Source organism: Neovison vison, chromosome 11 (genome assembly GCF_020171115.1).
Source record: "Neovison vison isolate M4711 chromosome 11, ASM_NN_V1, whole genome shotgun sequence".
In the NCBI taxonomy this organism is placed as follows: domain Eukaryota; kingdom Metazoa; phylum Chordata; class Mammalia; order Carnivora; family Mustelidae; genus Neogale; species Neogale vison.
The window spans coordinates 142944372-142971818 of record NC_058101.1 but is presented as its reverse complement, the minus strand read 5'-3'; the positions used below and the strand labels follow the sequence as shown (position 1 = coordinate 142971818).

At 33.8% G+C, this 27447-nt stretch overlaps 1 protein-coding gene across 4 annotated transcripts in view; it reads right to left on the bottom strand.

Moving 5' to 3' along the window:
- The window catches only part of LRBA (LPS responsive beige-like anchor protein), a 731946-nt gene that overhangs the window by 82342 nt on the left and 622157 nt on the right, over positions 1 to 27447 (bottom strand). The gene's annotated exons all lie outside the window — the stretch shown is intronic.

The following is a 27447-nucleotide window of genomic DNA, read 5'->3' as shown; positions in this document are numbered from 1 at the left end:
ATGTGAAAACATCACATATTTACTATCCACCTGAAATGCTTACGATTTTTCTAGATATAAATATTTCATTGCCTTGCAATAACTATAACCAAATTATTTAGCTATTTCAACTGAGTTTCTACGCCAGCAAATTTTATCTTTGGAGGGATACTGTAATTATTATGCTACTTATGTGTCCAATAAACAATGAATGAACATAATCAAGTATCCAGTAGAAATGCTGAATCCACTTCAATTCATCATTACTTTCCCAGTTACTAGCACTGCACCTAAAACACAGTAAGTACTAATAAATGTTTGCTGAATTTGATAAAGTTATAAATATAAAAGCGTTTAAAAAACTGGACACATTTTTAATAGATGTATTCAAATTTATATTATTTAAAATTCTTCAAAATTATTTCACCATAAAGCTTTAGCATTATGGACTATTTTATCTATCAGGAATGCTATTCAAATCACAGAGCTCTAAAACTGAAACAGGGAAGCCCAATTTGAAGTTTATCAAATTATACAGATGATATAGCTCATTGAAATGCTTACTTTATGTGTAGTGAGTATACAGCTGTGATGTGTTTTTGGTGTGGCTTACTACAATATCAATAGTATAAAAAGAAATCTGTTGGTTTTAAAACAAAATTGAATGACCTTTACAGCAAGCAACCAGTAAGATATAAACCACCTCATGACAAAAGACGTTTCTATTAGCTCACAGGTGTACACTTGTATAAGTCTATGCTTTATTAAAATAAGTGCGTATGAGGGTACCTGCCTGGCTGTCATTGGAGCATGTGACCCTTAATCTTGGGGCTGTGAGCCTGAGCCCCTCTTGGGTGTAGATTACTCAAAAAATAAAATCTTTAACAAAAATCCTTATCTAAAATAAGTGCCTGAGAATCAAAAATATTTACAACTGAATTCAAATAATATATTTCCTTTAATATTTAAGAGGATGTAACAATATACCACGTACTATATATAATGAAAAAATTATTCTGTAAATAAAACTCTTGTAATTCTCATATTCCAAAGTATACCCAAATGAAATAAAAATATTTAGCTAGCTTCAAGAGTGAAAGTTGTTTTAGACATCTCTTATAAAACTCATGATATTTATAAATTTAGTAAATAGCTAAGAGAACTGCTGAATATTATTGGAAATAGAAAGAGAAAGGCTTGTAATAACTAAGTAAATTCCTATTTTAAGTACATGGATTTAAAATTAATCTGAAAATTCAGGAATTATTAATGGAAGTTGCACACAAAAATGATACGTTTGTTTCATTAACTCGGGCCTTGGGTAGGGATGGGGCAATGGGGGCCATGTTTAAAGTGACACATAAAAACAGCAATTGTCTTAATTTGTGTGCAGTGCACTCCACACAAAAGCTCTAAATATGTTCAAATTAGAGCAAGCTGCTTGATTGTCACTGCAGTCTCATGTCACATTAATGCATGACAAACATTAAACCATACACTTAAATGGCAATTTATATCATTTAAATGTTTACTGCCAGACTAGCTCATCACTCATTTAAATGTGACTTTCTGACAGCTAATTTCAGTTAATTTTCTCCAATTCACTTAATTAGAACTTTCAATCAGAAAGGACCTACACATATCTTTAGCTTATTCTTTTTAGTTGTTCAAAATCAGAGTTAATAAACTGCTGAAAAACCCTACTATAATAGATTAGCATGTAATATCTCTGAGTCTACAAAAAACGTGTGGCTGTATAAAGAAAACTCACAGTATGTACTCTTAGAAGGAACCTACACTTATTTATGTAAATAATACTCTCGCCAGTAGTTTAAATAAAAAACGTTTATTTCATATACACACACTATTGAAACAATAAAAAAACCCTGCATCCAAGCTAATTAAAAATTAATGATTTCAAAATTGTTTAATAAGATAAAACAGTCAGGAGTCTCCTGAGTGTCCGTGGTGTTGCGATTTGAGACTATAAAATTCCAGTAAGCGCAGCACATGATAAAGTATGAGGGAATTTTCTCAATATTAAAGCTTTAAAAAGCAGGGTAATTTTATTTTATGTGTCATCAAAGAATTGTGAGTTTTCTTAATGTCAATTACTTCTTTATGCACATTCAAAATGGTGAACTTGGTAATATTTAGATGCTTAAACCTTTATATGTTGATACTGTCAGAACATTAAGCAAAAATGTTGAAATGAAAGACACTGTGTGCCCCCATTATACCTCAAACACACATGCAGAGGATGACCACAGTTTCAGGGTTCACCCCTCCCTTTACACTGTCATATTGGTCAAGCCTTAAGGGGTTGCCTAGTAATTCATGGAATTATTGGCAAAATCTTTTCCAGAAGTTCACGGATAGACTTCAAAACATTTTTAAAAACTGAACTAAAAATCTCATTAGTGGTCTTCAAGCATTTCTTACAATTTACCAAAGTTTTAAAAGGGGATCCAAAAGAACAACTGCTATGGGTATAAGAGTTCCAAAGAGGTTTAAAATCATCTCAGTACAACGTCAGTTCTGGATTTTAACATCCCTTTGGCAGCAGTGAAAAATAACTGCCTAGCCAAAAGTATGTATAATAAACAAATGCACTTAATAAAGACTTGAGGTAAAGACAAGCAGGAGGAAATTACTGAGAGAAAGATTACAAATAATTCAAAATGGAATACCCTGAGATTACATCTTATAACTTGTGTTTTTGAAATTCAAAAACATAAATCATAAAACATTAAAAATTCTTTAAATCTTTTTATATGTTGATATAAAATACTTATATCCACATTTTTAGTCACAAAAAAATAAAAACATGACAGGGGAATGCTAAGCATTTGTGGTTTTTCAAAGCCTTTAGGTCAGACAGTCCTCATTAAGACTGGAGTTAAATACGGTTTGCAGCTCAGGGATAGTAACATTCTTCCCATGCTGCTCTCAAACCTAACCAATCAATTGTTAGTACTCCCCTAGCAGGCTGGATACATCATTTACATCCAATGTGTGCTCTGAGTAAAATTTGTAAAAAGAAAATCCACTAAAATGTCCAACACAATACAGTAATATTCAACTCATCTGAGTTATTATAAAATAAATCAGTGACTAATGTCCAATTGTTAAGGATCAAATAAGACTATGAAAAGACTATCATATGAAGCCTCACATAAATTGTCAATCCAATCCAGGGGGACTCATATTAGTCTTGACAAACTGTCTTGGGGCTGATATCTGTTTTTTTAATGAGATCTATTAAACAGAGACTAACACACTTGAGATATGCTAAAAAGTATAGTATACAGATGTCAAATACAAACACTTATTAGTAACTTTCATTTGTTTGGTTCACATGCACAACATCAACAAATTCAAGCTTTAATATTATAAAGATAATAGTAAATTATTCATAAACAACTCATTTGTGTAATCTTGTGTCAGAATTAATTATAACATATATGAATATGTGTCCCACAATAAATCTCACTGAAAGAATGTAATCTATGTGTTACTGAAACTAACCCATTAAGGAAATGAATTATTTATTGATAAAAAATATTATTTAAAATTATTCTAGTTTCCTCTAATACAATCAAATAATATGATAATTTATGTAGAAGTGGCTTGCTTTTTCCAAAACATTCTAAGCTATCTTGGAATAAAAATTCTAAAATAAAAGGTATTAATCATGTGTTTGTTAATCTATGTATGCTTTAGAGATACTCCAGCAATTTCCTTTTATTTTCAATCAAATTTTCTCTAATGTAAAAATTATGTAAAATCAAGAAAACAAATATTAATTAACAAAAGAAAGATAACTGTTCATCTCAAGACCTGAAAACCTTATTTGTGTATTATTCCCAAATTAATGCTAATATTTATTTATGCTTTTGTTAAATGTTCTCATACAAAACCATTTTCAAAAAGCCATCAAATAAAAGCTACTGATATCTACAGGACAAATGATTTTTATGGAAAAAAAAATCAAATAGTATTTACAAATCTTTACGTATAGAAATATAATGGTGTAACCAGAAGGAAGTAGGTCTGTGTAACCCAGATACACATTTCTGCACAACTATACCACCACTTCCCTTCTTAGGCTTCCAGAAGACCTGATTTAGTCCCGAGATTCAAAATGCATTAGCTGTAAGTATCAAAGAAGAAAATAAAAATCAATGACTAACCCTCTTGACCTGGTAGGCATTTAAATATAATATGTATTTAATCATGTTTTATTTTATTTATTCATTTATTTTTATTCTTAAATCATATTATAAAGAGCTTTAAAAATTTTTTATGTAATGTACACCCAATGTAGTGCTCGAACTCACAACCTTGAGATCAAGAGTTGCATGCTTTTCTGACTGAGCCAGTCATATCCTCAATTGTGTTTTATTTATCTATTTATTTTTAAAAGATTTTATTTATTTGACAGAGAGACAGAGGGCAGAAGTAGGCAGAGCAGCAGGCAGAGGGAGCGGAAGAAGCAGGCTCTCCGCTGAGCAGGGAACCCAATGCAGGGCTCGATCCCAGGACCCTGGGATCATGATCTGAGCCAAAGGCAGAAGCTTAACCAACTGAGCCACCCAGGCATCCCCCCAATTATGTTTTAAATGGAAGAATAAAAATTAGTTTCATACATTTTTAATTGTACTCTTATTATTAAGAGTATGAATTCGTTTGAGTATAGACCGCATGTTTCAAATGAGCTAATGTTGGGATTGGCCAGAATGTAATATACAACATTATGAACTTGGAATTTTAAGTATTTTTCACTTCAAATACATTTAATACAGCCTTCTTCCTACACAAACACACACACGCACACACACACAGATTTAAAATGAACTGGTCTGTTATGTTTGCATGTGCTGGATTTCAAACACTAGTGGTAATGTTTCCTTAACATTGATATATGACCTTTGTAATTTACATTGAAGAAAGCTGTTTTTTTCAGCCTAATTAGAACTGTTTCAAATTTTCCTGCTAAATATATGATATAAAGTCCTTTCAACTTTTTTATTCTAGAGTTTCTTTCCATGTCAACTTTGTTCCAATCAAAATATGCTTTGAATTAAATGATTTTGATTGAATATGTGGATCATATTTCACTTCTAAGATTTAAAGTCCAAAAAGGAAAAGTTTAGCCTGTTCAAACAAAGCAAGAGCAGCCACTTTGCGGAAAGCTATTCACATTTAAGAAGACTGACAAATTGTTTGTGTGCACCATTAGGTCTAGTTTCTGCAATAGTTGCCAGATTTCCTGTGCCCCTAATAAGATACATTAACTCCTTAAATGCTGGCTCCAAATTTGTGATGAATTCAAGTAAGATTAGAAAATTTTTTATTTTTCTATAAGTTCCTTCTTCTAAATAAATGTAAAGAATAGTAAAGAAATTTGTTATTATATCAAAATTTTCAAGAAACAAAAGATTTTGTTTTTCAAAACAAAATCATTTTTTCATAATTGAACAGATGCAAGTTCAGAATATAAATATACTTTCCAAATGGTATTTTCGACAAATCCACATTAATCCTCATTTTTTAAAAAAATGCATTAAACTAGTTAATAATTACTTGTTCGGATAAACACAACAGTGAAAATATTGGAATATGAAATAACTATAATCTAACATGAGCTTAACATTCTCTTATATTGATTATAAATATATCACAATGCTTCGGAATTCAGACATTCACCTTCATATAGAACAAAAACATGAAACAAATTATATGCTATTTACAAAGAGAAATTTAACTTCAAGGGCTTAACAATATGTGAGAAGCTGTGACATTAAGAACAATAAGTAATGAATGTCAGAGAAAAAAGGATCAAGGATTTAGAGAGAAATTATGGGATGCTAAGAATAGAAATTATATCTGACAGTTGAAAAAAATGAAATTCAGTCAACAACACACTGACGTTCATGCTGAAAAGCAGATAGAGAAATCACTAAAAGGAATTCTGTACTTCTAAACTGCCCTTGAACTGCTGAGCAGAAGAAAGATTTTGAAGTCAGCAGCATACTGTTCATTTCTACATTTATATTATTACTAAAGAAAAGTGTGAGTTAGTATCATATCTTGATATAACCATCAAGCACTCGTGCATCTTTTGGCAGGAGAATCATTCTGTCTACGATTGTTATTGTGTAGTTTTAAATGGACTAGTCAACCAGCTGTTATATATTTTACACACCGAAGGCCATGTTTCCTTTGAAATTCATAGTTTTAATCTCAACTGAAGTCTGTATTGCTGTGTGCCAAGATCAAAAGGATTAGGCAAACTTGTACAATTACCCTCCTTTTCAGAGAGATGATTTTTTTCTAATGTTTAAAATATTCCTATATGCTGACATTTTATCCAACTATTTTCTTTAGAGCTACAGAACATTAAAACATTTAATTAACATTTCAACCTTAGGTCACTCTTAATCTGAAACCTAGGAATTCATAATATACAGATATTTTAAACTAGTTACAGTATAACACACATAGGGAGATGGGGCTTTTAAAAAAATTCTATTTAGTAAGAACAAATGGGGAACAACTATAATTAAATGATAGATATGCCCATCTATTTTATTATGTGTTTGAATTTTGCATGACTTCATGAAGAAAACAGTTCACGGAGCTTAAAGCAATGCATATGCACCAAGATAAATTTAACATAAGAGAAGGTAATGCAAAAATTAGAAGTATATAAAAATCATGCCATGAAATTCGATAGACTTAGAGGTGCACCATATATTTGTTCCTAAGCTTTCTAGCAGGCAACATAAAGAAAGAAACACGAACACTTACAAGAGTCAAAAATGACCATAATGTAAAAACAAACCAGATGGCCTAGAAAAACACATTATTTCTATTCCTGAGATAAGAAATTCCTCCCTTGGCAATATGATGGAATCCAGGTATGTGACTCTCAGAGGGACTCACTTAATCCTGGGATAGATTTAAAGTATAGACAAATGGAGAGACTACATACTCTTCAGGCAATCCTGCATAAACATTATTTCTCTTAGGTAAGGCTTTGAATGGTAAATTCTAGATTACACTCCATGACAAGTACCTGGAATGAAGCCATTTTATTTTGTCAGTTCAATGTAGAGCCACATGCTTCACCAGCAGCTAAATGAGTCACAAGACTAATAGTATCTCAAAAATGTGAAGAGTATAAGGAGAAAGACACAAATAAGCCTCTATAGAAGGCAGGTCCATCTTCACTTGAAAGGGGTAGTAGCCTATGCTATGCTAAGACAGGTCCAAGGTTCTCCTCAGAAATTCTGGGTTAACTTTCCCACATAGATAAACAGGAAACAAAAGCCTCCAAATGCTAACCATGATGCCCCAATACTACAGATGTTAAAATGTCTAAAAGTGGTATAGTAAATGCTCAACCCATTAAAAAGAATTAGGAAAGTAGCCTTAGGAAATTAATTTTGAGTACTATAAATCGTTGTTATATTAAGGTAAACAAGTTAAAAAATACACACTTAAGTAATTAAAGTATTAATATAAAATTCTCAACTATCTATCTATGTATAGAAAAAAGAACAGATTTCCTCTTTAGCAACCACTGAAAAGTATTAATTTGGAGGGTGACCTTCTGGGGTTTTTATTTTACAGTCAGTTACACAGGGAAGGAAAACAAAACTAAAAAAGAAAAAACAAAAACAAAAATTAATCCCTTCCCATTTGCTTATCCTCATAGATCTGATAAATACTAGCAGTCTCTTGCCTTTGAAGATGGCCAGACCAGAATCCCTACTTATTGCCAGATGTAGTTTAATCCCACAGGGACTCCAGACAAAAACAAGGAGCTGTCTTCATGGCACCAATGATTCTCTGGATTGAATGCCATAAACTTATACTGGCAAATCAAAATCCTTGGCAAAATAGAACATTTATTATATCACCACTTCCAAGACTATCCAATAAAGAAAAGTGAATTAAAGAATAAGATGCAAAGTTGAATATTTTTTTTAAAGCATTGACAAGTTCAGCCAGAGAATTACATCTGCAGTCACTTTGTGTATGCTATTGTATACACAAACATTATTTAAGGAATAAAAGTCTTTTTTTCCTTCAGCAATCTTTACACCCAATGTGGGGCTTGAAATCACAAGCCTGAGATCAAGAGCTGCATGCTCTGCTGAGGGAGTCAGGCGCCCAAAAGTCTTTTTTCATTCTACAACTTTTAACACCAGCAGTTCTGTCATCTGCTCAATCAACAAACATTTATTGAGCGCTTACTATAGGTTCTGTTCTATGCTAGACTCTGGGAATAATGAGATGAGATGTCTCTTTGGAGGAGGGGTACAGAGCAAAAGGTCATTTCTAAGATGACTACAACAGTCTATGTGAGAACTAGTGAGAGCCTCAAGGAAGTAGCAGTGGGAGTGAAGAAAAAAAGACAGATTTCAGAAAGATTTAAGTTATTACTTATATCAACTTCACTATAAAAAGTGAGGGAAAGAGAGTTAGAATGATACCCAGGTTTCAACTTTGGACCTTAACAATACTGGAGAAGGAACAGTTTAGATGGTAAAAGATTAACTCAGGTTTTTTTTTTTTTTTTAAGATTTTATCCATTTATTTGACAGAGAGAGATCACAAGTAGGCAGAAAGGCAGGCAGAGAGAGAGGAGGAAGCAGGCTCCCTGCTGAGCAGAGAGCCCGATGCGGGACTCGATCCCAGGACCCTGAGATCATGACCTGAGCCGAAGGCAGCGGCTTAACCCACTGAGCCACCCAGGCGCCCCAGATTAACTCAGTTTTGAATTTAGTATTTATAATTTAGACTTTTTAAAATAGATTTGAGGTTAACCCTAAGCTTTTTTTAATCGAAGCCTGGTAATTATAACAGAAATATATATACTACTTAAATATTAAAATATGTTCATGTTCAATACTGGGATGCCCAAGCCAAAAAAACTGGGGGTAATAAAAGGATTGTCAAGACATTACACTCGTGCTGTCCAAATGAAAATATAATGCAAGCCACATGTATAACTTAAAATTTCTAGAAGCCACATTTTTAAAAAAAGGTGAAAATAATTTTAGGATAGTATATTTCATCAAGAATATTTAAAAATCATTTAAAAATATAATAATATAAAACTAATTTTGTATCAGATCTTATAAATTTGGTATGAATCTTATACTTACAGCATACAGCAAATCTCAGTGCAGACTAGCCATATTTCAAGTGGTCAGTAGCCACAAGTGTAGCTACCATCTGTCACCATACAACACTACTACAATACTATTGATGTATTACAATACTATTGATGATATTCCCTGTACTTTCATCCCAGTTGCATTTAGATTTTTATGGCATTTTGATGTAAAACAGAATGTAGGGATTAACAATATTTAACTTTTAAAAAAATACAGATTCTTCTACTGAAAATAAAGGTAAGCCTTACAAAGCACACACACTTGCAGACTACCAAGTGGCCTTTAAATACAGTTTTAAAGAAGTCATTAAAATTCCCAGTGCTAGACTGGCTAAATCTTAGGACATGAGAGCAAAAATATAACATTTTCAAGTGTGAAATAGACATAATGTTCTGCAATGTATATTCCTTAGCCATTTACAAATCTCTGAAGAACTATGGCAGCATTCAAAAGATGGCAATATGCCTACCCTCTCTTCCAATAAAAGTGAGGGCCTAATTCTAGCAACTATGATGCCACCTACAAACTCCATCCTTAAAAGTCCTTTGTTAGAATTCTTACATATTGGGGTGCCTTGGTGGCACACTCAGTTAAATGTCTGACACTTGATTTTGGCAGGGGTCATGATCTTGGGGTCCTGGGATTGAGCCTTGAGTCAAGCTCTGTGCTCAGTGTGGAATCCACTTGAGAGTCTCCCTCTCTCTCCGCCTCTGCTCCCTCCACCCAGCTCATGCACACCCATGTGTGCTCTCTAAAATAAATAAAATCCTAAAAAAACTTTCTTACATATTGTCTGTTCAGTTTACTATGCCAGCTATATACTTTAAGAACTACCATATAGCCATAGACTACAATTTAGGACTGAGAGCACAACATTGGCTGAAAGTCAGTTATACAAAATCTGTAGGCAATATTCATAACACAACATATTCATAACATAAAAAGCATAAAAAGCACCTCATATTAGTAGCAGATAGAACTAGCTTCTGTTTGCCCACTCCTAGAAATTCCTTAACACGTGTAATAATAGTATATGATTCTCTAAATCACAATTAATTGTAGGTCTGATTCTTTCTGAATTATCAAAGAAATAATGTTTAGCTAATAGGGTCAGTCTTGTTTAATTACTTTTATGCAGCCATGAATAAACAGGCAATATAAGATCAAAAATCTGAACTTCCTGAAACATTTAATTTCTTATTTATGCTTCCTTGCTTCCATTTTACTTCTTAACTAATCTTTTATCTTTCTATTATAGATACAGCACAAAAAATGACTTCACTAAGATTATCATTCCAACTGTCTGAATCCAATGGATGCTTATCCCCCTTCACCTCTGTGGTGACTGTGGTGTTTATGCTTCCAACTCTCTCTTCTCTAAGCTTCTTTGATACCCCTCCCCTCCAGACTCTCTTTCTCATTTGATTCTCCTCATTTTTTCAAAAGTAAGCTCTATGCTCAATATGGGGGTTGAACTCATAACCCCAAGATTAAGAGTCACATGCCCTGCTGACTGAGTCAGCCAGGCAACCCTCTTCACTTGTTAATGTAGGGCCTTTTTCATCTAATTTCTCAGTCAGTGGTAGTCCTCCTCATGATTCAGTCACAGGCCCCTGTTCCTGATGTAACTCAGGTTAGTTGAGCTAGACTTCAACCACCACAACCAAAAATTATCACCATTTCCAGAGTTTCAAGTCCAAAATGTCAACTGCACATCAAACTACTTATGTTGATATGCTTCTGGTAATTCAAACCTAATACATCAAGAAAAGAATAACTTTTCCTCTTAAACTTGCTTTCTTGCTTGCTTTTTTGGTTATGTAGCCCTTCACCCAGCCAATTTAGAAATGCGGCAGTCACCTTGATTTCTCCTTTCTCCTTTTCCTCTAAAACCTTATCTAATCAGACGGTAAGACTCCAAAATACCTTTCAAATTCATTTTCTTTCCCTTGCACTATGGCTATTTTTGCTTCTCTGTTTCATTATTTCTAAGTTTAATTATTCTAAGACTATCCAAACTGTTTTATCTCTAAAATTTCCCTCCTTTAATTCCTTCTCCATACGAATTGCTATTTAAAATTTGGCTAAGTCACAATTCTCCCTAAAACTTTTTGGTGGTTCTCCTTTCCCTGAAGCAGTGATCTCCAGCTTTAACATACACTGAAATCACCTGGAGGACTTGTTAAAACATTTGCTGGGCTCCCCGCTACCAAAGTTTCTTTTCCTATAGATCTGGACCTAAGCCCAAGATTTGCCTTTCTAACAAGTTCCCAAGTAATACTGATGCTTCTGGTCTGGCAACCATCTTTTGGGTCCCATTACCCCAAACAAAATAGTTCATACTACTTACAAACCATTAAAGATTAGTCACATAATCTGCCTCCAGTTTCATCTTTCCATAGGTATTGCTTACAGTTCTCTTAACATACATACTGCACTTGGCCTTCTGAAAGAAGTCCAGCACGTGTACTAGACTAGAACACCAAGATCTTTGTTCACACTACTCCTTATTTCTGCAATGCCCTATCCATCACCTTGTGTCCTCCTTGACAAACTCCTACTCATGCTTAAAGACTAAGATCAAATGCAGTATCCTACAGTTAAGGCTTCCCCATCCTTTTCAGCAAGTAAAATAAGGTATTTCCTCATCCTCAAAGTCAAACAAAACAAAACAAAAAAAGTATGGTGACAGATATTAACTAGACTTGAGATCATTTTACAATATATATAAATACTGAATTGTTATGTTGTACACCTGAAACTAATATGTCAATTATATCTCAGTAAATAAATATTGCTTGGAAATCACATATGCACACACAAATAAATAAAATGTTAAATGTTTTAATGGCAGCCTGTGCTTCTCCTTCATGGTACATAACAGAAGTATTACATTATTTGTTAAATTACATTATACATGATCACATTATATGTTTATTCAGTTTCTTATTTATTGTCCATGTCCCTTGCTAAAGAGTAAGTTCCCAAAGGGCAAGTACTATGCTGTCTTTCTCACTATTATATTCCCAAAGACTAATAAGTAGCAGGAACTTAAAAAATATTTGTTGAATGGAAAACCAAATACATCACTTAATCTATTTCTCTAATTAGTTACTGTCATGTCTGTTTGATCTTCATAATGACAGCCCCAAAAGGGCAGGTGTCATATTCTTCCAATTTTGTGATCACAGACCTAATTACCCAGTAGGCCCCTAATAAATGTCTGTTGAATGAATGAATGGCATTTAAGAAATTCTTGTGATTTTGCACAATTCAGTGTCTATGCTATGGGACTATGATCTTCAAGCACTGTATGAGGAGCATGAAATTGACCACAGAAACTTTATCCAGTTGATACAGTGCTAATTTGGCAGAATTTTAGGAAATGTGAAGAATTTCTGTGATTACTAGCCATTGCAAATGAAATGTCTACAGTTTGTTAACCATACAATCAAATTTGGGGTAGGATGATTACATGGAAGGAAGAAAAAGTGAGCTGGGTCTTACAAAATCATCTTTCAAGGTTTTATTTTCCCTTAAACAATGTCAGGGAGACGGACGCAAACGATGTCAATCATAAACTTGACAAAGATTCTAGAAGACAATACGTTATACAGGGAAAATGCATCTGAAGGTCAACATGGAAGAAGTTCACTGACCAACTAAACAACAACATAATAACAATAACAGCAATACTTAACATTTATTGTTTATGATGGAGCTAATTATATGCTAAATGTTTTACATGGATTATTTTATTTGATCTTCACAATAATCCTATGACAAAAGCACTATGTTTTAAAAACCAGGTTTTAACAAATGAAGCTAAAATGCTAAGTAAATTGCCTAATGTCACACAGTGAGTAAATGTCAGAGTTGCAACCTGAATGTAGATCTGACTCCTAAAGCCATGTTATTAGCCACTACAAATCCTCTCGAAAAATTGTGAAACAGAATAGTATATGCCAAAGCTACAGTATAAAAATTCTGAAAAAAAAACCCTCTCATACTAAGAATTATTGTCAATGAGTTTCACATATATCATAGGTTAATATCATTATTAAGTATTGCAGAGTGTATACCAAATCTGAAAGGCCATATAGACCTGGAGGATTTACATACAGGTTCTTTTGTCCTTTCAACTGTTTTTCCATTTTTACACATATGCCTTTTTAAAACTAAAACTTTTACTTTGTATTACAGTTTATTTTTCTGTGTTCCTCACTAAAATGTGAGTTCCTGGAAGGCAGAGGTAATATCTGCCTCCTTAGAACTTAGCACATAGTACACATTCAATAAATTTTTATAGAGCTGAATATGAAATTTATAGTCTAGTCTTCTTTTTCATTACTTTAACTGTATATTCATGAGGAGATTTTAAAAATCAAATTAGAAAAAAAAAAATCAGCCTTTAGACCAAGATAGAGAATATGAACCTGTTAATTGCTAAATCCAAAGACTCTTAAGAAGCAAGCTGTTAAACTATTTTGGGATAAGAATAATCAGTAAGAGCTCATTCTAATTTCTGAACATCCATGGACATTAACAACTTAAAAAAATGTGATTTTATGTATTTTAATGTGTATCATATTTTGTTTCGACACATGAACTATTTGATTTCTTCAAATCAAACTTCCATGTAAAAAGAACCAAGAAAATTTTTCTCATTTCTTATTTAAATGAACATTTTCATTTAAATACCAAACTCAATATAGGTTTTTGTTGATTTTGGAAAATGTTTTAAATATTTTCATGTAACAATACCGTCTCAAACTTTCTACTCAAGATACTAATACCACGTTTTTCTCTTATTTTTTAACCTCTTTTGTTTTTAAAAAAGTATGGCACAAACATTATCTGCATTTATGATGTTAGTATCTCTTAAATGTGCTGGATGGCAAATACTTTTAAATTAAAATACTATAATAATAAACAACAATGTCAAACAAATAAATCTGTTCTGAGATTTTTAAAAAGCTTTCCAGATAACTCCTATGATAAGCCTGTAAGACACACTAGAGTATTGTAAAATCAGAGTTGGAATCATGACCTTTATTAGGTTAGGAGAATTGAATCAACGACATAGATGTATTCATTCTGAGAGGCCACCATTTTCCTCCTTTGTTTTTCAAAAATATAACTCTCCTTTGTAGAATGTCTATCTTTTCACTTCAATTCAATTTAATGGATGCAGTTACAGGCCAGAATCTAACAACTATATTATCAGTAATATATGCACTTACATTTTTCTTAAATACATGGATGAAAAGATAAACAGCAAAGCAAGAGTTAATTGAAACATTCCTCTTTAGAGCAACTGCCTTGAGGAGTGGGGGCTGGTGGATGGTGGGAGGGGGAGCAAGGCAGAGAGATGCAGAGTTAATCAGGGAGCAAATCCAAAGCCAGGAATGGATAGGCCTCACTAATGAGCCTCAAGTACCCTGCAGTGGTTTTCAAACTTAACTGGCTTCAAACGATGCCACCCCATGACAGAATGCAGCTAGCCATAAGAGGAGGGTGATTAGAATAAATGACTGGAGTAATTAACTCTGATGTGAAACCACCTGATTGGAAAAGAGAAGCCAAGAGCTATTTAGCTGATGGTCCTCCAGTAGAAAAAGGAAGCTTTCCCTTTCTCTTGTGTGGGTGTTCAGTTAGAACTCAACTCTTTCAAGTAGGTATTTGGTAGCACTAATGAAAAGCAGCTTTCATTCAAGGGCCTCTCAAGGGCCTTCCCATTCATTTTGAAAGGGGAAGAAAATAAAAGCTTCAAAGTAGAACTAATTTACTTTACTCCCCTACCTCTTAGTGAATTTTGCATTAGTGAAGTCTGCATTAGTATTTATGCTACCAATCGGCCTCCAAATAATGTCATCAAATACCCCAAATTTTTATTTATGAAATAACCAGATAAAGACAAAACTTAAACATTTTCCATTCTTTAAAAATATTCTAAAATATCCACGTATATGTTAAATATATGTAATTTTAATTTATCAATCACACTTTAAAAAGCTTTAAAATGTTTACATAGAAAATTGTTAAACTTCTAAATTGTTGATCAGGGTCAATACTTCCTTTATAAGTGCCATGAGGATTATTCTTCCTATGGCAAGAGACTCTTGTGTAAGGGAGAAGAGTATAAATTATGAACAGAGTACATGTGTTTTTGAAGAGAAAAAAAAAATAGCATTAAGTCAAGGAAAGAGAGTACATAATTTTGCAAAAAACAGCTTTCTTACAGGGCAAATTGAGCCAAAGAATCCACCACCCTTTCTGGTCTGCTTTATTTTACAAAGAGAGGAATTATAAAGACTGGGGGCATTACTACCTGCTGTTTTACAAGTCATCATCAATTCATTGGGCCAATGTTGTTCTGTACCTGCTGAGTTAATGTTCCTTGACACACCCCCTCCCCTAAAACAGGTTCACAAGCTGTCCAGTACCAACTATGGTGTAGTAGCGCCTGTAACTTAGCGAATGTTTATGCCTAAACTTGGATTTATTTGACAGCTTTACACCTTTGGGCATGATATAATTAAATGTTTTGACAGCTAAACAGAAACTGTATAAATTTAAAAGCTATTAGGAGCTCAGCATCTAGAATCAAAATGAAGTAATTTGCTTATACCCTGAACCACTTTTAGCAATGCATTCCAATAAAAGGCACAAAGAGAGGAGTAAATGTCTAGCCAAATGTTTCAGCTAATTCTTTCACATTTTTTCTATGAAAAATATTCCCTTTATAAATATTGATAATGACTTTACTATCAACAAAGGGAACATAAGCAGATTTAAGATTATCAATATAACCCTTAAACTCTATCTTTCACTATTTTCTGTAATTTTAGAAACTATTAAAAAGACAGACTAAGAAATAGCGTGTGTGTGTGTGTGTGTGTGTGTATATATATATATAATTTTTTTAAAGATTTTTTTAAAAGTAATCTCTATACCCAAGGGGGCTTGAACTTACAACCCTGAAATCCACTGACTGAGCCAGCCAGGCATCCCAGTATATATTTTTAAAGGCCACCACTATATGCTATTTGAAAGGATTTAAAGCAATACATAGAAAATGATGGTTCTTCAAACTCAGCCACTAATGACTCTGGAGTTCATTTTCACTCTCCAAGTTGCTAGGTTCCAGATTCTCATAGTATTCTGTGTGCTGCTTGGTTCTCTAAAATGTCAATTCTCACTTCTTGTGGAAGGCAGAAATCATAATACTCCTAACTCACTGCTTACCTTCATAAAAACTCACTATTCATTATCTAAGCTGCAGAAAATGTTCCCATCAGCAGTATTACTCAAATACATAGATGAAAAAGCTCAAATACTTCTCTAAAAATGAAAAAAGAAAACCTGTAAAGCAAAGTTGTTCATTAAACTATCATTTTTTAAAATGAAAGCTGATTTATATCTAGTATATTGCATCATGTTATCATTCTGGAAAGCACCTACAGAGAACTGGCTTACAGTGTAACAAAAAAGCTCATGTAAACAATATTTAAGTCAGACCATTACTGAAGCATTTGGACTCTTATCAAATATATAAAAAAATTTAAAATCTACTTTGCATTATGTAATGACCTGAGGAGATACTGTACCCACACTAAAGGTAACAATGATAAGATGTTTACTTAAAAAAAAAAAAATCAATGAAATGTTTAGAAACCAGTTCACTTCTCATGTGGTGTTTATATTTCACTTTATCATCCTTCTTGTAAAGACAATTCTAAAGGAAGAAACTACTATGAATCAAATCCTGTTTAACTTACATATGCTGATGTCAAGTAATTTAAAAAAGTATTTTCTAAAAAGAGTTTCTTATGTACACATCTAAAAACGTTACTCCATTATCTAATTGTTCTCTTCCTCTCATTCATGTTTACAGGATAGATGTCTTTCTGTATACCATATTTGGATCTATTGGAACGTAGCCTGAAACTGGATTAAACATTTTCCAAGTTTAAAATATCTGATAATGCCAACTCTGAGAATAAGGGATTGAGGACTCAGAAGCGGAGAGTTCCAATCTGGCTACTTTTTCTTTTTAATCAATGAACCTTGAGTCCTGTCCTTTAAACTCTAGCTATAAGTCTCAATATTCCTAGCAGATGGACAGTTTTTTGAAAGCTTAGTAAATTTAGACCCAAAGGAGAGTATTACTTGGTATAAATAAGAAATTGAACCTATTAAAATACTATATATTAAGAATGTCTTCTTAAAGAATATTATTTCAGTGTCTTTTTAATTACTTCATTGTTTCTCTTCTCCAAAGGTAACATGTATTAAAAAATATTATCAGATACAATTGATGAAGATGTAAATGTCTATCAGAACCTCTGATTAGAATGACAAGACCAGCAGCACTGATCTAATTTAGCTAAAAGCACAGAAACTAGAATTTAACCCATTTTATCTTTTTATAGGTAAGAGAACTATGTCGAAATGTTTAAAAACTGCTGTGGCAGCTCTAGAGATATAATGAACACACATAAAATAGTTGAGATCCACTGAACACACACATAAAATATAATAATTTCACCGAGTAAGGTTCCACTGATGATAAGATGAACCTTTATTTTATATATTGCTAAGATATAAAGAGGGCTGCAAAATAATTATAATAAAGTGCTTTATCATAAAGAATTTTAATTTTATACTGACTGAAACAGTTGTCAGACTTTTTAGGCAAATTTTATTATATACTGTATATATATTAAAAATGTATAAATGATGGGGCATCTGGGTGGCTCAGTGGGTTAAGGCTTTGCCTTAGGCTCAGGTCATGATCTCAGGGTCCTGAGATCGAGCCCTGCATTGGGCTCTCTACTCAGCCGGAAGCCTGCTTCCCGCTCTCACTCTCTGCCTGCTTCTCTGCCTACTTGTGATCTCTGTCAAATAAATAAATAAAATCTTTTTAAAAAATGTATAAATGAAATAAATTGGTTATTCATAAAAAGTTTCAGGTCCAATTCTTCTGAATTACTTCCTGAATTGAAGACGTTGAATTCTGTATTTTTCCACACAACAGTGCCACAGTGGGCATTAGTGAGGCATCTTTCTTTCAAAAGATTTTATTTGTTTGTTTGTTTGTTTGGGAGGGGAGAGGAGCAGAGAGGGAGAGGGACAAGCAGACTCTGCACTGACACTGGAGCTAAACTTGGAGCTTAAACCTGGACCCTGAGATCATTATGTAAGTTGAAATCAAGAGTCAGACACTTTAACAACTGAGCCACCCAGGTGCCCCAGTGAGGCAGCATTTTAAAAAAAGAATTCTCCACAGGATGCCTTGATGGCTCAGATGGTTAAGCCTCTGCCTTTAGCTCAGGTCATGACCCTAGGGTCCTGGAATGGAGTCCCACATCTGACTCCTTGCTTTGCAGAGAGCCTGCTTCTCCCTCTCCCTCTGTCTGCCACTCTCCCTGCTTGTACTTTCTCTCTGTCAGATAAATAAATAAAATCTTTTTAAAAAATTAAAAATTCAAAATCAAAAGAAGATAAATTTTTAAAAAGTTTTTTAAAAAATGAATTCTCCACTATTAGCTCTGGAATTTTCTTCCAAACCCAACATCTACACATTTCTACAAATTTGATGCTGACATTTTCTTGACATCTCCCTCGCTCTTTTTTTCAGAACTGTCATTTAGTGCATTCTTCATGACTATTTCTTTCTGCTTCTTTAACTATGATACCTCTATCTTAACCTCCACTGTGATAACTCTATCTTAAAACATAACTAAGTATATTTTAAAAAGTTTAGTGGAATAACATTGTTTAGTGGAATACAGTTTGGCAGTTTCTTAGGAAATGAAATACACTCTCACCATATTGTCCAGTAACTGTACTCCTTGGTATTTACCCAAACAGGATGAAAATTTATGTCTACATGAAAATTTATAGCAATTTTATTAATAACTGCTAAAATTTAAAAGTAACTAAGATACCCATCAATAACTGAATGGATAAACTATGGTACATATATACAGTGGACTATAAAGGAGCCATCATATGAAGCCATGAAAGCTATGGAAGAACCTTAAGTGCGTACTGCCACATGAAAGAAGCCAATCTGAAAAGGTTATATATGGTGTGATTCCAAATATATGACATTCTGGGAAAAGAAAAACTATAGAAATAATAAAATGATTGGTGGTGCCAGGAGTTTAGAGTAACAGGAGGTAGAGGAAGAATGATAAGGCAGAACACAGGAGACTTTTAGGGCAGCAAAACTATTCTGTAGGGTACTATAATGGTAAAGATGTGTTATATATTGGTCAAAGTCCACAGAATGTGAAACAAAGTGAACCTTAACATAATATGAAATTTAGTTAATGTGTCAATGCTGCCTCAATTGTAATAAATGTACCAGACTAATTCCAGATGTTAATAATATCCCTATTATTATGGGGAAAGGGAAAGTGAGGGATGTATATGGAACTTTATGTTCCTCTCCATTTAAAAAAAAACTGCTCAAATAATAAAAGTCAATTAATTATTTGTTAAAGATTTATTTATTTGAGGGAGAAAGAGTGAGAATATGTGCACATGAAGGGGAGGGGAGGGAGAGGGAAAGAGAGTTTTGGTTTTTTTTTTTTGAAGATTTTTACTTATTTATTGACAGAGAGAAAGATAGTGAGAGAGGGAACACAAACAGGGGGAGTGGAGGAGGGAGAAGCAGTCTTCCCAGTTGAACAGGGAACTCCATGCAGGACTTGATCCCAGCACCCTGGGATCATGACCTGAACCAAAGTCAAACCCTTAACCAACTCAGCCACCCAGGCACCCCTGGTTAATTTTTTTTTAAATGATGTTTATGTCTGTCTCTTCCACTACTAAGCTATCTTAAAGACACGCTTCACAGCTCATTCATGTTTGGTTCCCATGCCTGAGACAGTTATTGTTACATATTAGGGGCCTTAACTACTTGTACTTTTTGAAGTACAAGAAGAATGGCTGCCCTACTCAAAGGATTCTCAGAGCCTTCATTCCCACCATGTGTGCCACAGCCTATAGAATGAGATGCATCAACAGTATAAAATTCATACTTTTCATATCAGTTAAACAAGTACCTCCCAGTATGAATATAATCTATCTCCTTTACAGAGTGAGTTGAAAAGTATAATCTGACAAGCCACTAATTTACTTAATTTTCACTATTATTATGTTTGGGGCATTGTGTTAGGCACTTGGGGACAAAGATAAATGAGGCATTTCATGCCTGTGTGGAGAAGCTCCCAGTCCACTGAAGACAGAGATGTGAAAACAACTGTGTACAAAACGGTGTAGAGAGCAGAGAGCATAAAACAAACTTCAGTAGTATAACTGTCATATAAATGTACAATATTAAAGAAATACCTTGTTATATATATTTTTGAGATAAAAATATAATTTTCATTAACACTCAGTTATCACAAAACTTAAAATACTGCCTATATTTTCATTTTAATGTTTCACCAAATTATTTTAAGCAAATTATGAACTGTCTTTATGAAGCATACACCATTTCCTTCAATTATATCAGCTTTTGGTACATAGTTCTATTCTCCGTCATCAATCTTGATGGGTTCAGAATTCATACTAACGGCTCCTCACTTAGAAGTCTGTCTTCTCTGTTCACTACAGTCACCTTTAAGCATTCCTATACTTTTGATGTAAAAATCCAAATAACTCAAATCTAAATGTCCTTGAATAACCAAAACCTCTTTCCAGACAGTTAATTATTCTTCAAACATGTCTTTTATCCTTACTTCTTGTAATTTCTTTTAGTTCTTAAATTACAAAGATACATAATAAAAACAGTAAGTATTGGCTTACTATTTGAGTACAGTGATAATTTGCCTAAATTACATCAATTAAATCTCAAAAAGCCTTATGCTCTCAAAGTAGATATACTAAACCACTACAACCATATTTGCTTCCTGTATCATGAAATATTATAGGAACGGGCTAACAGACCTGGATTCCAAGTCTGGCTCAAATGGTTAAGTTCTCAAAGCTTCAATTTGGGACTCATCTCTGAAATGAAAAATACATTCCTCATAAAATTATTGCCAAGAATTAAATTATATGCTTCATATAGAGTAAGTTCTTATTAGATGTCAGTTCCTTTTCCACTTTTCCTTCTGCGGTGGTAAGCCTCTAATGGTTCTCACCTCCTGGTATTCATGGTCTTGCTAGTTCCCTCCTATACTAAATACAGGTGATCTATATAACCAGTTGGATACAGCTGAAATAACACAGTGGACTTCTGAGACTAAGTCATAAAAGATACTGTGCCTCCCACCCTCCTCAATTTCGATTGCTTGCTTTGGGGAAAGTCAGTTGTCATATGGTAAAGTTATTCATGCACCTCTACGGAGAGAGGTCCTTGTGGTAGGGGAACTGAGGTCGGCCAACTCAGCAAATGTGATCAAGTCATTTTAGAAGCCTATCTTTGAGCCCTAGTCATACCTCTGGATTACTGTAGCTCCAACAAACATCTTGGGAACAATCTAATGAGAGCTAGAACCACCTAGCTAAGCCACTCCCAAATTCCTGATTCAAAGGGACAATGCAAGATAAGAAAGGCCTACTGTTGTTTTAGCAGTTAAATTTTGGAGCAAATTGTTACACAGCAATAGATAACTAACCTATCTTCTAGTTTACATTTTCCTTAGACCTCTTTGACCTATTTTAACCCATACCAGATCCCACAGTGTTTATTTTCAACAAATTTTTTTTATAAGCAACCTAGACTCTTCCCCAACTTGATTCTTCTCATATCTACTTCGTAAATACAATCTTGGGAAATCCCATGATCTATTTTTCTAGCTCTTATATATAGGTTGTCATGCTTCATTACAGAAAAATCAAAACATCCAACAATAGTTGTACTAAGCTTTTACCAAGCTCGGCCTCAAATTCTACTCTTATTATTTTTGTGTTTCTAGTTCACTAATATCATACTCCCTTCAGTATATACTCTAGATTACATCCCTGCCTCACTTACCTTCTCAGTAGATTATCTGGCCTTTGACTTCAAAAAGAGGATAGAACTTTTTTCTTGATTTTCTTCTCTATTGCAAAATGTTTATATTTTGATCTCATGTTCCCTCTTTTCCCTGTGCTTTAGGGTAAGAAGAGCTTTAATTTTCTCACTTCCTCCACCTGGGTGTTGCACCAACATCTAAAACGCAGCTTGTCCTAGGACGAACATGACTATTTACCTCCCAAACCTTTTCCTCTTCTTGACTTCCCATTTATGTTAAATTCACCACCATCTTCTAGTCACCTAAAGTCAAAACTTTAGCATACCATTTAACTCCTATTCTGATACAAAATCCTAAAAAACTACCTTTAGATCTGTCTTCTGTGCCACACATTCCCACTGTCACCATTTTGCTTCAGGCTCCTATTATCTGGACATATGAAACAGCCTCCTAAATTGATTGTACCACTGTCAAAATTACCCTTCACTCAATCCTATATGATGTTACTAGAGTAAACTTCCTAAATTGGCACTTCAGTCATAACCACTCTTCTCCACAAAATTCTTAAATGCTCCTCTGCTCACAGTGTAAATCCAACTCCTTATCGTGGCATTCAAGTCCCTCTGAATATCTGACCTCGAAGTCCCTTTATGGTGTTAAGACTTAACTACTCTCTTTTCTACATTAGTCAGACTGGATCACAAAATAACTTGCTACCCCTCTTGTATGTCTCTGTACATGTTCTGTCCTACACTGGAATTCAATTAAAATGAAAATTTAACAGATATCTACAGAAAGTCTCCTATGTGTAAGCAGCAGGAAAATGGGGATGGGGTTGAAACAAATTATTCACTTATACACAGCTAGTTCTTTGCCTGAATCTTATGACAGAATAACTTTAACTTCCTCTTCCTTCATTCTTTCCCCTATTCAACACACAGACACACATTTTCACTTGTCAGCTAAAATGTTTATACAGATAATCATCCCTAAGCAAAATGTAGAGGGGCTTATTGCATTTCATGGATAACAGAGCAAAGTAACAAGAGTACTCCAGATTCTGTTAGACTAAGAGTCCTATTAATATTTCACTGGTGATCCAGAGCTATCAAAGAGCCTGCTAAAGAAAGATAACATCATTGTCATCATGTCATTTTTTAACTAAATACGTGAATTCTAATTTAGTTGATCATAAAATTAAATAAAATATTCCACTCCCTGAATATTTATAAATTACATACTATTCAAAGTAAATATATTTACATATGAAACTTAAAAAACTGCTCTCACATGGTGGTTCTAAATTATTCAGGAAAGTCGACTTTGGAAAGATTGTTTTGATACTTTTGAGATGGGTTCAAAATACAGAACATATCTGATTCAATGATTATGAGTGGTAAATTCTCTCAATTTGACGGCATAGTGTAAAAAAATGCATTACAATGAAAGAATTGCTTGTTCACTCCCCAAAAGAACAATTATCTCATCTGAATAAGCACTTATGAAATTTAAAAAGCAGAGATTTAGAGCAGGAAAGGAAATTAAGGGCTGGCCCATCTTTGGCTAAATGTTCAAGGTCAACTAGAAATTTAACCACTATAATCTTGTGATTTTTATAGATTTTTGATTGTTGGCTGTTTGGAAGAATTGGTTTTAGTTTTGTTTATGTCTTGGTGCTAACTATGCTTCAGATCAGACTTGGCAAAACTTTTCTATAACAGGCCAGATAGTAAATAGTCCAGGCTTTGCCATATGATCACTATCATAATCACTCAACTCTGTTATTATAGCTCAAAGGTAGTCATAGACTATATAAACAAATAAACATGGTGGGTGTTTTCCAATAAAAGTTTATTTACCAAAATAGACAGCAAGCTGGCTGTGGTCCATGGGCCATGGTTGGCTGTTCCCTGTTTTAGACTCATAAAAATAGCTTTTAAATAAATTAGTTGAATTTTGATCTTTTCTCCATTAAAAGAAGGTGATTAAGTACAGAATCCAAACTAATAAGAACCCAAAGCTCTGCAGATGGCCCTAATGCCTCAAGAAATATGGCTTCTGTCTGGTCCCTGGAGCTATTTTCCTTTTCTCTACTTCATTAGCGTCTGAGACTGCCTCAGAAGACTTCCAATTCGAAAGAGAATAGCTTCAACTGTGGAAACCCAGTCTACCATCATTCCTGACTTAGAATCTGCTAAAGAATCAAAAGGCTCCTTTCAGGCCAACTGTGACAAATAGAGCAGTTACTTATTTTTAGTGGGCCTCAATTTCCTTAAAATAGGGGTAATATCTACAGAGGGAGAATAAAAGAAGATAATATATAAAAGAATGTCTGTAACAATGGCTGACACATAGTAAAATTCAAGAAATGACCACCCTCTTCTGGTTTACCACTGAACATCCTTAGCCACAAAACCCCCTGACCTTATGTTCATTCATTTATTCTACCACTGTGGATTCCTTTAGGATTTACTCTATATATCAGGGATCATGCTAAAAACTGGGGACATAGCAGTGAAAAACACTGACAAAGTCCCTGTTCTCATTTTTCTGGTAAGGCTAGCATTAACATACAAATTATTCAACAAGATAATGTCAAATAGTAATTAATGCTCCAAACAAAGTGATGAGATATACAATCACTGAAAATTTTGAACAGAATGAGTGGGAAAAGTTCATCTGGAAGGGTGATATATGACTTGAGACTTAAAGGATAAAAATCAGACAATCAAAGACGTAGTTGAGGAAAGAGTACTCTAGATAGGCTGAACAAGCAGAATTCTAGAGTTCAGAAAGGTTCTGGCACATTCAATATCAGAAAGGAAATAGGACTCCTGAGAGAGTTACTGCCAATGTTAGTCACTATTCTATTTTGTTCATGCCAGCCAACAACACCCTTTCTGCTTTGCTACTTCAGCCATTTTATACCTCGCCAACTGTGTAGAAGAGTGCAACATCCTCACCAGGACTTGGCTTTTTTTCTCCCTCACCCTGTCCCCACCTTCACCTGCGATTTATTGCCCAAATCTCTTCTCCCCTTGATATCTTATATAGTCCCACTAGCTCTAATCTTTTTTATTCTATTATTTCTTAAACCACAATATCAAAACTCCATTGTCAAGTTAACAGCCTATATAAAGTATAATCCGACAGTCAATACTTAATCTTTCTTTTATTCAACCAAGCTACACCATTTGATACAGATAACCACTTCCCCTGTATTATTTTTTAATTCTAGTATAACTAATGTACAGTTTTGTATTAGTTTCAGGTGTATAACACAGTGATTCCACAATTCTATACATTAATCAGTGCTCACCACAGTAAGTATACTATTTATCCCCCTCACTTATTTTACCCATCCCCCACCCACCACCCTTCTGGTAGTCACCAGTTTCTAAGAGTCTGGTTTTTGGTCTCTTTTTTTCTTTGTTTTGTTTCTTAAATTCTGCATATGAGTGAAATCTCAATGATATTTGTTAGGACATGTCTTTTCTAATTTTGAGAACACTCATCCTGTCAAGTATGAAATGATATTTCATTGTAGTTTGATTTGCATTTCCCTGATGAGGAATGACACTGAGCATATTTTCACACATCAGTCACTTTAGTGTAAAGCACTCTTTGGAGAAATGGCTATTCAAGTCTTTAGCACATTATCAGACTATTAGGGTTTTTTGTTGTTGTTGTTGCTGTTGTTATTGAGTTGTAGGAGTTCCTTATATATTTTGGAAATTAGGCCCTTATCTGGTAAATGGTTGGAGAATATCTTCTCAAAGATTTTCTCAATATCTCATTCCATAGATTGCCTTTTCATTTTATCAATTGTTTCCTTTGCCTTGCATAAGCTTTTTAGTATAATATAGGCCCACTTGTCTATTTCTGTATTTGTTGTCTGTGCTTTTGTTATTATATCCATGAAATCTTTGCCAAGATCTATCTCACAAAGCTTTTCCCCTATTTTTTCTTCTAGAAGTTTCATGATTATAGGTCTTATGTATAAGTCTTTGATCCATTTTTGAGTTGATTCTTGCAGACAGTGTAAGATAAGTTTCCAATTATATTCTTTTGCATGTGAAAATTCAGTTTTCCCAGTGCCACTTATTTAGGGGACAACACTTTCCTTACTATATATTCTTGGCACCCAGTTAAAGATCAGCTAACCATATATCCATAGATTTATTTCTGGGTTCTCTATTCTGTTCCACTGGTCTTATTTGTATATCTGTTTTATGTTAGTACCATAGTATTTTAATTATTGTAGCTTTGTAATATACTTTGAAATCAGTGAGTGTGATGCCTTAAGCTTTGTTCTCCCCTCTCAAGATTGTTTGGCTATTCAGGATCTTTTGTTGTTTCATATAAATTTAGGATTATTTTTTCTATTTCTGTAAAAAAATGACATTGGGATTTTTTTATAGTGATTACACTGAATCTGCAGGTTGCTTTGGGTATTATGAACATTTTAACGTTAAGTCATCAAATCCATGAACACATGATGTCTTGACATCTGTACCTAGTTTCTTTTCACCAATGTTTGTGGTTTTCAGTGTTATCAGTCTTTCCTCTCAAGTTTATTCCTAAGTATTTTATTGTTCTTGGTGCAATTTTGAATGGAACTGCTTTTCTAATCTCCTTTTCAAACAGTTTATTGTCAGTGAATAAAAAAGAACACATTTTTGTGTGGTGATTTTGTATTCCGCAAATTTACTGAAATAATCTATTAGTTCTTTTTCTTTTCTTTTCTTTTTTTGAGAGAGAGAGTGGAGAGTGAGGGGGAGAAGAGACAATCTTAAACAGATGTGGAGCCTGATGTGGAGCTCAAGCTCATGACCCTGAGATCGTGACCTGAGCTGAAATCAAGGATCAGACGCTTAACTGACTGAGCCACCCAGGGGCCCCACATCTATTAGGTCTAATAGTTTTTTGCGTGAGTCTTTAGGGTATTTGTGTATAAGATCATGTTATCTACAAATTAGGACAATTTTACTTTAGCTTTCTGATTTGGAGAACTTGTACTACTTTTTCTCACCTAACTACTCTGGCTAGGATTTCTGGACTATTGGATTTATTAAAAAAAACCACTAACCTAACACTTATACTATCTACAACAGAGGATTCTTCTAAAGTACAAATAAGATGTGTAAAAATTGCTCTGAAAATTATGAAGTACTATAATATATAATTAGAAAGAAATGGTAATGGATTTGGATTCTGGAAATGTGATTTTGAATATTTGATATTTATTAATTGTGCAACCTTGTCTATCAGCCAGAGTCTCTAGAAAATTAGGACTATTA